The sequence below is a fragment of the Procambarus clarkii genome, chromosome 44 (genome assembly GCF_040958095.1).
Source record: "Procambarus clarkii isolate CNS0578487 chromosome 44, FALCON_Pclarkii_2.0, whole genome shotgun sequence".
NCBI lineage: Eukaryota > Metazoa > Arthropoda > Malacostraca > Decapoda > Cambaridae > Procambarus > Procambarus clarkii.
Genome location: NC_091193.1, coordinates 11,070,493 through 11,083,999, shown reverse-complemented (window position 1 = coordinate 11,083,999; position 13,507 = coordinate 11,070,493).

Below are 13,507 nucleotides of genomic sequence, written 5' to 3'. Positions count from 1 at the left end.
CGCACTCAGTTACCCAAACATCTATCCACGTACCCACTCACGTACCCACACGCGTACCCACACGGGCACCCACACACGCATCTGTAAACATATCCCAACCCATCCTCCCAAAAAACACATAGTATCTATTGCTACTATAGAAGTAATGTAAAAAATCTAAACTGTTCTAACACCCCTTCTCATCCCGCAAAAAAAAAAAAGTCAACGAATTAATATATCATCACAAAATATAAACGAAACACTGGAAATAGAGAAGATAAGTTTAGATTCAAGGAAAAAACCCTGGGTAAATACCAGGGTGGAAACAACAGGGTTGATGATTTATGGAACAAATCACCGGGCAACATAGATGGCGCTGGAGTGTTTCAGGCGAAGGTTACACGTCTATGTGAATCAGTTAGTGTCGATATAAATAGAGTGACTTCAATAGGATTTCTGCAGTTGCATTTAGTCTTTATGGTCTTAATTCTAAAGAATTTAACGAAACTGAAAGAGCAAAATTGTAACGCTAACCTAATCCGTTTAAGGCCTAAATAAGCAATTCTTGGCACAACACACGCAATCTTAGGCGTAATTTAGCACAAAAAATGTTCTGCCAAGGCTTAGGAAGACTGTGGTTGAATATATAATACAAAACGTGGAATTGTTTTCCTGTAAATGACACAGTTCATGTTTTGTACGTTTCATCCACTTTTGGAGAGCACGTTGCCATACACAGGCAAGTACACTAACCCACGTACATATATATATATATATATATATATATATATATATATATATATATATATATATATATATATATATATACATATATATATATATATATATATATATATATATATATATATATATATATATATATACATTCACACTCACCCAAGTACATACACACAGACACGAGCACTAACCCACGTACGCAAGCAGGTATGTGCATAATCCCCCATACACACACTCAGGCACGCTCAACCAACCACGTTGCCAACCAACAAGCAGGAGTGAAAGGTAAGGTGCTCCAGTGGATATGGGAGTATCTAAGCAACAGGAAACAGCAAGTAACTGTGAGGGGGGAGACATCAGAGTGGCGAGATGTCACCAGTGGAGTCCCCACAGGGCTCTGTACTTGGACCCATCCTGTTTCTGGTTTATGTAAACAATCTTCCAGAGGGTATAGACTCATTCCTTTCAATGTTTGCTGACGATAAAAAAAATTATGAAACGAATCGAGACAGGTGAAGATGGACAGAGACTACAGGACGACCTGGAGAAACTGGAGGAATGGATCTAGAAAATGACTACTAAAGTTTAACTCAAGAAAGTGTAAAGTAATGAAATTAGGCGATGAGAGTAGGGGGCTGGACACAAGGTACCATCTGGGAGGTGAAATCCTGCAAGAGTCAAATAGAGAGTAAGATCTGGGGATTGATATCACACCGAACCTGTCACCAGAAGCCCACATCAAAAGGATATCATCAACGGCATATGATAGATTGACCAACATAAGAACTGTCTTTAGAAACTTATGTAAGGAATTGTTCAGGACCTTGTATACCACTTATGTCAGACCAATCCTGGAGTATGTAGCTCCAGCCTGGAGTCCATATCTAGTTAAAAAAAGACAAAGAAAAGATTCAGAGATATGCCAACACACTAGTCCCAGAACTGAAAGATATGAGCTACGAGGAAAGGCTACGGGAGCTAAATCTCACGTCCTTGGAGGACAGAAGAGTAAAGGGAGACATAATAACCACCTACAAAATTCTCAGGGGAATTGACAGGGTGGACAAAGACAAACTTTAGCATGGGTAGGACACGAACAAGGGGACACAGGTGAAAACTTAGTACCCAGATGAGCCACAGAGACATAAGAAATATTTTTTCAGTGTTAGAGTAGTTAACAAAACAAGTAGTAGTTTTTCAGTGTTAGAGTAGTTAGAGTAGAGTAGTTTAACACTAATAAATTACTTTAGTAGTTTAGAGTAGTTAAAGTAAGTAGCCTTCCATTAACAAGTAGTTAATGGAATGCATTAAGCAGTGATGTGGTGGAGGCTGACTCCATACACAGTTTCAAATGTAGATTTAATAGAGCCCAATAGACTCCAGAATCTGTACACCAGTTGATTGACAGTTGAGAGGCGGGACCAAAGAGCCAAAGCACAACCAGGTGAGAATGTACGCCTGCAGACACGCCTAACCACTCTGGTCGTGGCTGGCTTACTCCCGTTCCCGTCACTCCCGAGTGTGTCGAACCCTACAATATTTACTCTTCCTGTTGTGTACGGATTGGAGGCGATCCGGTGTTCCAAAATCACTTCCAAACACAATTTTAAGGAGGCGATGAGTCCCAATAACGTGGCTAAAGTATGTTGACCAGACCAAACACTAGAAAGTGAAGGGACGACGACATTTCGGTCCGTCAATCGACTTGAGAATGGTTCAGGACGGACCGAAACGTCGTCGTCCCTTCCCCTTCTAGTGTGTGGTCTAGTCAACACCATTTTAAGGACAGTATCACTGTTGATGGGCGGCTGGAACCACCAGTCATCACGGAGAAAACGCCAACTGATGAATTGGTTCGCATCCCTGGTTGAGAGGGGAAGGTTTCTTCGTCCTCAGTTGCCTGTGTTCCGCCCTTCATACAACGACAGTTGTTCAATATGTATGTTTCGTCTGAGCGTGACGTGCGTATGTGTTTGTGCGCGTGTGTACCTACCTATCATAGCACTTGCAGGAGGAGGAGGAGGAGTGCTGCAACCGCTCCCGACCTACTTGTTCCTTATCATACCTTCTCTTGCAGCTATATATGGTGTTAGCCTCAGATACCTCCTCTTCTAGCTCATTGCACATGCTGCCTACTCCCTTAACTGGTGAAGCGCTTCCTTAAATCACAGTAGCTCATTTTAGTTTCGAATCAGCACTCATGTCTTCTACTCCAGTCATGTCTTCTACTTTCACCCCTTCATTATAAACTTTACGGTTTTGTAAACAAAAAATAAATAAATGGCTTAGAGAATAAAATTAGTTCAGATCATATCGTCTCTATATTTTCCCTTTGGAACTAATAAATTCAAGTTCCCACCTCCCAGTGCAGGGGGAGCGAGATTGATTGATTGATAAAGATTAAGCCATCGAAGTGGTGGCACGGGCATGAATAGCCCGTAAATAGGATTGAGGTTGTTGTTGTTTAAGATTCGCTACTTGGAACAAAAAGTTCCTAGTAGCATGGGCTATGGTGAGCCCGTAGTGGACTTACCTGGCACAGGAGCGGTGTCGCGAGGGAGATTGATTGATTGATGAAGATTAAGCCACCCAAAAGGTGGCACGGGCACGAATAGCCCGTAAGTGGTGGCCCTTTTGAGCCATTACCAGCATCAATAGATGATACTGGAGATCTGTGGAGGTGCGGCTGCACCCTGCGTGACGGGATATGTCTCCCGTGTCGCGATGGAGGGAGGCACGGGCATTAAGTAAGGCATGAGGGAGGTGAGGAGCAGGTAAGAGATGAAGGTGATCCCTAGGAGAAGGTAAGAGTAAGGCCAAAGGTAAGATCAGGAAGAAAGGTACGAATTTGTGTCTCTATAGTTTCCTTTTATGTCTTCTTCTTCCCACTGGTACCCATCTTGAGCACTCCTTCTCTCTGAGCACTGAGCCTTGAGCGCTGCTTCTCTCTGAGCACAGCCTTGAGCGCTGCTTCTCTCTGAGCACTGAGCCTTGAGCACTGCTTATCTCTGAGCACTGAACCTTGAGCACTGCTTCGCTCTGAGCACTGAGTCTTGAGCGCTTCTTCTCTCCACTTGGTCAATTCTCCTTAGACTCCTCTACACCACCTGTCATTGTCCTTCATCCTTTAGTGTGGTGAGGTCCTGTAGTTCCCTCGGTCTTTCTTCATAGTTCAGTCCCCCAGAGCTCAGGGACGAGCTTCATTACATATCTTCGAACCTTTCTTATATATATGTGTATGTGTGAGTGGGTTGTGAGTACATGGTGCATACATGCACCCTACATCTTCATATATCAAAGCAGACTTCTGTCTTCCTCCCCTCTCCCCCCAAAAACAAATTTATTATCTTCTCACGAAAAGTCAAAACATAAGGAGGACCGCGAAAAAAATCAATTAATATGAACGGCGGGTCTGTGCACACAAAGCGTGTTCGTACTGCCTGACGAACCTCCTCGCTCGCTCCACCACTGAGAATGGGAGAAGCCAAAACGAGGTTTTAAAGGCAACAAACGCTTTCTTTCCTCAGGGTATGAGAGCTGACTGCCTGTAACCAAATAAGCGAAGCGTTAATGAATTCACTTTTGGGAGGGGGGGGGGGGACCTACATGGAAATAGCAATAGCGTTGTTACTGGTAAATTATGGCTATTTGAGGGTGGCGTTTCGTCTGGAAGTGATTTATTAAATATATATATATATATATATATATATATATATATATATATATATATATATATATATATATATATATATATATATATATATATATATATATATATATATATATATATATAATACCCCCAGATTTTTCTCTCTCGTATAATAAAAAAAAATGCTATCTCTGTCATTCTATCTGTCTGTCTGTCTGTCTAAATGAGAGGGAGAGGGAAACTCTCTGACTCTGCGCAACCACTTGGACTAGACGGTACACTGACGATCTCGCTTCTTGCAGGTCAGCTTTCTGTGAAAATGTATATATGCTGGTTAGCATTGTAAATGTGTGGCCACGTCTGTGGTAGAAAAAAAAAAGGTCCCCGACCGTCCAAGTGGTTGGGCACCATTCCTTCCCCCCCCCCCCCCCCCCCGTCCCATCCCATCTCATCCCAAATCCTTATCCTGATCCCTTCAAGTGCTATATAGTCGAAATGGCTTAGCGCTTTCTCTTGATAATGATTTTTCTCTCTCTCTCTCTCTCTCTCTCTTCCTCCCTCCCTCCCTTTGTCTCCATATATTTTCACACTGGCGTTGCGCTTTGTCCTGATTATTATCTAACCTTTCCCTCCGCTTACTCTCCTTCCTTCCTTCCTTCCTTCCTTCCTTCCTTCCTTCCTTCCTTCCTTCTTTCCTTCCTTCCTTCCTTCCTTCCTTCCTTCCTTCCTTCCTTCCTTCCTTCCTTCCTTCCTTCCTTCCTTCCTTCCTTCCTTCCTTCCTTCTTTCCTTCCTTCCTTCAGACGACGACGACAAAAGTACTGCCTAATGTTTTCAACATTGCGCCCAGAGTTCACCGGCACCACCACCACCAGACGACATCTGGCTGCCCCCATATGCACCAGAATAATCAGCACGAGGAGCGTCAACAAACACCCCCTCACCCTCCATGTATGTCCACTCCTACACGCAGGCGAGGAGTCACAATAACGTGGCTGAAGTATGTTGACCAGACCACACACACTAGAAGGCACGACGACGTTTCGGTCCGTCCTGAATCATTCTCAAGACAATCGACTTGAGAATGGTCCAGGACGGACCGAAACGTCGTCGTCCCCTTCACCTTCTAGTCTGACCAGCTCACCACACTGAGGAAAGAGTTCCACCACCAACCGGAATCTCACCGCAAATTCCCAGACGACCAAATGGAATTCCTGGACAAAGGAGGAGGATCCTGATGGTCCCAAACTCCCGACATTATTGTGTGGACAAGTAAAGCGTCGCCTGGCACAATAATAATAGAAGTGTTTGTGTTGGACGTTCGGTAATATGTTGATTGTTTGTGATGTGTGTGTGTCTGTTTATATATGAAGATGTTTTACTGAACGGGGTGGGTGTAGTTTGAGCTACTACATCCCTTAGTGTGTTTTTATACCTCAATATAGGTATTTCAATTTCAATTCAATTTCCTTCCTTCCTTCCTCGTTCTCTCTCTCTCTCTCTCTCTCTCTCTCTCTCTCTCTCTCTCTCTCTCTCTCTCTCTCTCTCTCTCTCTCTCTCTCTCTCTCTCTCTCTCTCTCTGGGGAAGAGGGGGAGTTGAGAGAGAAGCTATTTAAGGTTTGTGGTGCAATGTGGTGTAGGTCCACGGTGCGTAGTGGGGCCAGCATGGTGGATGTGGGTCGGGCGCTCCTGCGTGGACTGGATACTTGATGATTTCACGAAAACATGGATTTGTCTTTTGCGGCCAAACTATTGCAGGAGGAATTAATTTGGGATCTTTTGGTGTATTTAACCCACGATGTTTTACGGTGTGTACAAATACTGGTGTGGAAAAACGGGCGGAAGGAGGGACAACTAGGAAGAAGAGAGAACATAAGGGAGAGAGTTTGAAAGAACTGGAGAGAGAGAGAATGGGAGGAAGAGGGAAGGAGAGAAAAAGAGAGAGACTCGCCGGGTATGCCATTGTGTGTGTGTACTCACCTAGTTGTGCTTGCGGGGGTTGAGCTCTGGCTCTTTGGTCCCGCCTCTCAACCGTCAATCAACAGGTGTACAGGTTCCTGAGCCTATTGGGCTCTATCATATCTACACTTGAAACTGTGTATGGAGTCAGCCTCCACCACATCACTTCCTAATGCATTCCATAATGTGTGTGTGTGTGTGTGTTTGTGTGTGTGTGTGTGTGTGTTTGTGTGTGTGTGTGTGTGTGTGTGTGTGATTCTAGCTCGAGTCATCTCTTTTTTGCTCAAATATTTCTTCACTTGAAAAAAAAGAAGTTGAAAAGTTAAGTCTTCAAAGTTAATTTTACAGTTTCATTATGGCCTGACACTCAGAGATGCGTTTCGATGAATCTGTCCAAATTATCAAAGACATTTTAGAGCAGTCAAATATACAAAAGGGGGCGAGGTGAAGCACTTCACTATGGGGCCAATAGTGGCACTGTAGCATACCAATCTCCTACGTTTCAATGATGGTTCGTGTAGTATGTTGGGCGATATGTCGTGTTCTCGAATATTGCACAGTGTCACCTGGTGTTATAGCTGGCTGTTGATAGCTGGCTGTTGATAGCTGGCTGTTGATAGCTGGGTGTTGATAGCTGGCTGTTGATAGCTGGCTGTTGATAGCTGGCTGTTGATAGCTGGGTGTTGATAGCTGGCTGTTGATAGCTGGGTGTTGATAGCTGGCTGTTGATAGCTGGCTGTTTATACATGGCTGGGTTTTTTTTATATGTGATGGCTTGCTAATGTTCATTCTTCGATTGGTGTCTTTTTCTATCGATTATTTTAGCGTTCCTTATCAGGATATGTCTGGTGATGATCTCACCAGATGATTGTGTGTTACTTGTGTTATTTGTGTTACTTGTATGGTGTGTGTGTGTTGCGTCTGTTACTTGTGTGTTGTGTTTTGTGTTAACTTTGTCGGTGTTGATCTCAGTGTTTTTGGGGCCTAAAGGCCAATCCACCACGGCCAGTTATCAAGGCCGCCACAGTATATTTGCTGATCAACCAGCAAATATACTTTTGTCCTTGGAAACAGTTCATGACTTGAGTATACTCTCAGTTTATTTACACCGAGGAGCAGCTATACGTATACACCTTTAATTGTATACCTGTGTCGTGTTAAACTGGGGTTTACCCATTATTCAATTGTTATTAAATGATTTGTTTTCATAAATATTATTATTATTTATGCGAAAATCCACTAAGGCTATAAGGTGGGTGCGAACCAGTCGAGTAATTACGAGTCGAGTACTCTACCACTATTCCAATGTGACTTGTAAAGTCATACAACCGGATTTCTACAAAATATTTATCAGTTATTCTTCTTCTTCTTCTTCTTCTTCTTCTTATTATTATTATTATTATTATTATTATTATTATTATTATTATTCGTATCAATATGAAATTTTAATATTCAAATCTCATGGGACAAGACTTAAAAAAATGATAGAGGTGGTGAGTGAAGTGTTTATGGTGGTGGAGGTGAGTGTCTTGAGGGGGACTTGAGGTGAGGCCCTCGACTGGCTGACTCCTCACAGCAACCCTCCACTTGATCATGTACCAAAACAACCAGCCGTGTTTGTCCTCCCTCACTCATCTTCCCTCTCATATCTGCGGCTGCCTCATATTTAGGGCTCAGGTGATGGATTCTTTTCCATCGTGGTATTGAGGGAGGGGAGGTGGAAGGGGGGGGCGGGGAAGGGAGGAAGAGGAAGGGGCAGAAATGAATGACATATGGAATAGGTAGGAAGGTGAGGAGAGTAGGAGGTAGGGGTATATAGGGAGGGGAAAGGTAGACAGCAGTACAAAAAAAATGAGGATGAAAATACAAATCAGGAACTGTAGTGGGAAAGAGCCGATGGAAAGGGGCGGTGAAGAACACTGATGGAAATATTAAGGAATGAACAACAGGTAGAAGAAGAGGCAACATCACTCAACACTCATCACTCACTCAGGCATCTGTACACCAGTTGATTGACGGTTGAGAGGCGGGACCAAAGAGCAAAGCTCAACTCCGCAAACACAACTAGGTGAGTACAACTAAGTGAGTACTCATCACTCAACACCCACCACTCATCACTCACCATTCATCACTCACCACTCATCACTCACCACTCACCACTCATCACTCATCACTCATCACTCACCACCCATGTCATCCTCCCCCCTCACCACCCATGTCAGCCTCTGTGCTTGGTCACGGCCCCCGTCCTCTGCTTCATGTCGGCATTCATCCCTCCTTCTCTTCTCTCTGTTCCTCTCCTCCCTTTCTCTCCCTGCTCTTCTCCTCACTTCATCTCTCGCTTTCCCACTCGCTAAATATATATATCGCACCTGTACGCAATTATGTATCGCACCTGTACACTAATTACATATTGCACCTGTACACTAATTACATATTGCACCTACCTTCTGGGGGTAATTGTTAAGTCTCTGTTTACAAGTTCCAATCAATAACTTTAATGTCGAAATTAAGTTTACTAAACTCCCCTTTTCACTTGATGTATAGCTTGGTCTCAATATGTGTAATAATGATTCAGCTTCAATATGTTTATGGTTTGAGAATGTGGATTCTTAATTAAGTCCCTGGCCATGTTCCCATAGGTACGTCGGCATTTATGGAGCCACCCCCTAGGATTATATAAAGGGGGAAGGATACCTTTGACAAGCTGCCGGCTTCCTGGCCTCATCGAGACCACTAGTATTAGTGGCCCTCAGGTAAATATGAACGGTTAAATAGCGTCAAGAGCTAGATATGATGCCAAACCATTCCCCATCTCGCAGGATGGTTAGTCATACAGGGCCATGTGGTCAGTAGTCTGCACTTGTACACTCTGCGTGCATTATGAGGATATCTTCAAGAACACGAGAGTTAATAAAGTAGTTGCGAAGCTCCAGGTACCTCATGCCAGCGGGTCTGAAGGGTCTAATATAACTGGATATTCAGCAATGTAGTGTGGATGTAAGATCATGACCTAATTCCTCTTGAGGGTAGGCCTCAGGTTTATACGTTTAGGATAGGTCTAAGAATGTTATATCAGAATAATATTTTGAGGATAGGACTGAAATTTTTGTAAATTTTATTAACCTCTGTTTCGTATATCATTAAGAAACAAAAGGAGACGTGGCAACTGGAGGAAAATGTGTCAAGGAAATTCAATGATAACAGAAAAAGACTAAATTAAAGGAAAGAAAGAATAGGATTAGCTGGAACAAGAAATCAGACCTAAGAAAAGACAAAAAAAGGGGTTAGGGAAAGAAGACATAAGAGTGAGGAGAGAAGGCAACAAGCCCAGGGCCGGTGCTGAGTCATTAGGGTAACAACTTGCGTCCTAATCCACTGTTTACACGAAGAGAAAACTGCGAGTGGCTGGTGGCGGACCGCAGACATTTGCTAACTGCTCCCTGTTGGGTCGTTAGTGGGTGGTCAATTGGCTCTCTTTTTGTGCTGTTGACTCGCGGGAAATGAAGTGAAATGGTCAGTGGACCACAGAGAGAGAGAGGGAGAGAGAGAGAGAGAGAGAGAGAGAGAGAGAGAGAGAGAGAGAGAGAGAGAGAGAGAGAGAGAGAGAGAGAGAGAGAGAGAGAGAGCGGGAAAGAGAGAAAGAGAGGTGGGGGGAAGAGAAAGAGAGGGCGAGGAGAGAAAGATAGAAAGAGAGGTGGGGAGAGAGAGAGAGAGATGGCTCTGCTTTTATATATATACCATTAAGAACATGAAAAGTATTTTTTGCTTTTTCGTGTTTCTTCTTTTGAAAATGGATTTACCGACAAACACACGCACACGCACACACACACACACACACACACACACACACACACACACACACACACATACACACACACACACACACACACACACACACACACACACACACACACACACACACACACTCACACACTCACACCCACACACACACACACACACACTCACACCCTTGTTGCACACCTGGAGAACGTTAAATTTGTAAACAAACATCAACATGGGTTCTGGAAAGGGAAACCATGCGTAAAAAACCTTTTGGAATTCTATGATAAAATAACGAGTATAAGGCAGGACAGAGAAGGTTGGCCAGAATATTTCTGAACTGCCAAAAAGCCTTTAATACAATATCGCACATGAGACTGCTATTCAGACTTGAGAGGCAGGCGGTGGTAAGCGGATAGGCCCTAGCATGGGTAAGGAACTACCTAACAGGAAAGAGCCAGAGAGTAACAGTAAGGGGCGAGAAATCGGACTGGCGAACAGTAACGAGTGGAGTACCTCAAGGATCGGTGCTGGGACCAATTCTATTCCTAATATACGTTAACGACATGTTTACAGGAGTAGAGTCCTACATGTTGATGTTCGCGGATGATGCGAAGTTGATGAGAAGAGTTGTGACAGATGAGGATTGCAGGATCCTCCAAGAGGACCTGAACAGGTTGCAGAGATGGTCAGAGTAATGGCTACTGGAGTTCAACACGAGCAAATGCAAAGTTATGGAAATATAATTAGATGATAAGAGACCAAAGAGACAGTACACAATGAAGGGGAACTGCCTACCTGTGACGATTTGAGAAAGAGACCTGGGAGTGGATGTAGCATCTAATCTAACTCCTGAGGCACATATAAATAGGATATCGACAACTGCGTGCTCAACACAGGGAAAAGTTAAATAATCATTCAGAAACCTAAGTAAGGAGGCATTTAGGGTATCGCGCCATCATGGAGTCCCCACCTGAAGAAACACAAAGGAAAACTGGAAAAGGTTCAGAAGTTTGCGACGAGGCTCGTCCCAGAGTTACGAAAGATGGGGATATGAAGAGCGCTTGAAGGAACTGAACCTTACGACACTAGAAAAAAAAAGGTAGGGAGGGGGATATGATAGGAACGTATAAAATACTCAGGAGAATTGACAGAGTGGAAATTGAAGAAAAGTTCACACGGAATAGTAACAAAACGAGGGGACATGGGTGGAAGCTGGAAGCTCAGATGAGTCACAGAGATGTTAGGAAGTTTTCTTTTAGTGTGAGAGTAGTAGAAAAATGGAATGCACATGGAGAGCAGGTTGTGGAAGCAAATTCTATCAGAATTTTAAAACTAGGTATGATAGGGAAATAGGACTGGAGTCATTGCTGTAAACAACCGATGGCTCGAAAGGCGGGATCCAAAAGTCAATGCTCGATCCTGCAGGCTCAAATAGTTGAGTACACACACAACATTGAGAGCGAGAGGCCTCAAAATGACCTGGACAAACTGAAGGAATGGTCCAACAAATGGCTAACAAAGTTCAATCCAAGTAAATGTAAGGTAATAAAACTAGGTGGCGGCGGAAACAGGAGGCCAGACACAGTACCGAATGGGAGATGAAATGGTCATAGTGCCCCCTACATGGTCATGGTGCCCCCACATGGTCGTGGTGCCCCCCCCCCCCCCCCCACATGGTCATGGTGCCTCCCACACGGTCATAGTGCCCCCACATGGTACGCCACAGCTTCTTAAGGATGTTAAGTCATTCAGAAGATCTGACTCTTTATCGGGGAATTTATTATAATTTGTCCGTCCGTCAATACTTCAGTGAGTCCCCAACGCCCTGTTTGTTGACACACACACACACACACACACACACACACACACACACACACACACACACACACACACACACACACACACACACACACACACACACACACACATATGATTTGGGTTTATATATATAATTTGGGTTATATGATTTGGGTGTTCATGGTCTTACCATGAACACCCAAATCACGGAACTATTTACTCTACCCACCATGAGAGTAAGGACAAGACCAGAACATAACGATGCCAACACAGAAGACACTGTTCAACATAACAGGCCAATTACACCTGATTAATCTTTGTATAATAGGAGCTGCCTCGTATGGGCCAATGGGTCTTCTGCAGTTACCTTTATTCTTATGTTCTTGTGTGCTTCGCCCCCCATTTATTCCCTATGTATCTTCCTTGTTTTTACCTTTATCACCTGACCCCGTACGGGTATAAATCAACGAGTCCTGTAATTTCATTTCACTTGAGAATGAACCATGGAGGTTCGAAATGTTGTGCAAATTATATTAATAAGTGTAATACATTCTATAGTAATTCACTTTTTTCTTCACCTTGAAATAACGAAAATGAGTTTTGGAGAACTCCACTTTCAACTAAGCCCTGATGCTAGGAAAATAGAGGGATAGAAGCCCTAAACCAGAAGATAGTAAATACTGAATATGCGGTCATATTCAATGAGACATGTTTAAAAGAAAACCTGCTGCCAGTATGCACCAATATATATATATATATATATATATATATATATATATATATATATATATATATATATATATATATATATATATATAGTCATACCTTCTAGTGTGTGGTCTGGTCAACATACTTTAGCCACGTTATTGTGACTCATCGCCTGCACCATAGTGCAAGTTTTGCCACCAGAGAACTCCGGCACCAGTCGAAAAGTTTCTTCCTCCTGTGTACTCCTCCACCTCCTTCTCCTCCACTTAATTTTCTTCCTTTGTCACCTTTTTCTCTTCTTATTTATCTTGCTTCTAGTCATGTTCTTAGGAGTACGTGTACTTTATTCACGTACTCTTCCTCCTGTCCCTCCTCCTTGTTTCTCATCAAATGCTTCCTTTCCATTCTCTTCCATTAATTATCCTCCTCTCGTGTTTGCCTTCCTCTCCTCTTGTCTTCGAGACAGTAACATTTTAACAACCTCAACTTTCGTAGTAGTGGCGAGAGATAGATGACTTGAGCAGACCGATAGATAGACAGATGTAGAACCTGATAGATGAACACATTGAATGATGGACAGATAATCAGTATGATTGACAGACTATAAAGATAACGAGCCGACCTGAGAGCAAGGCAGCAGCGCAGGGTTCAAGAAACAATGGTTTGTTATGTAATGTTATTATTCTGAAGATGCCGGCACCACACGTCAACGTCACCTTACTGATCATTTACGTCTAGCGACACTTGCTGAAATTGTTGATCATTCTAGTGTCATATTAGGGTCTCTCTCTCTCTCTCTCTCTCTCTCTCACTCTCTCTCTCTCTCTCTCTCTCTCTCTCTCTCTCTCTCTCTCTCTCTCTCTCTCTCTCTCTCTCTCTCTCTCTCTCTCTCT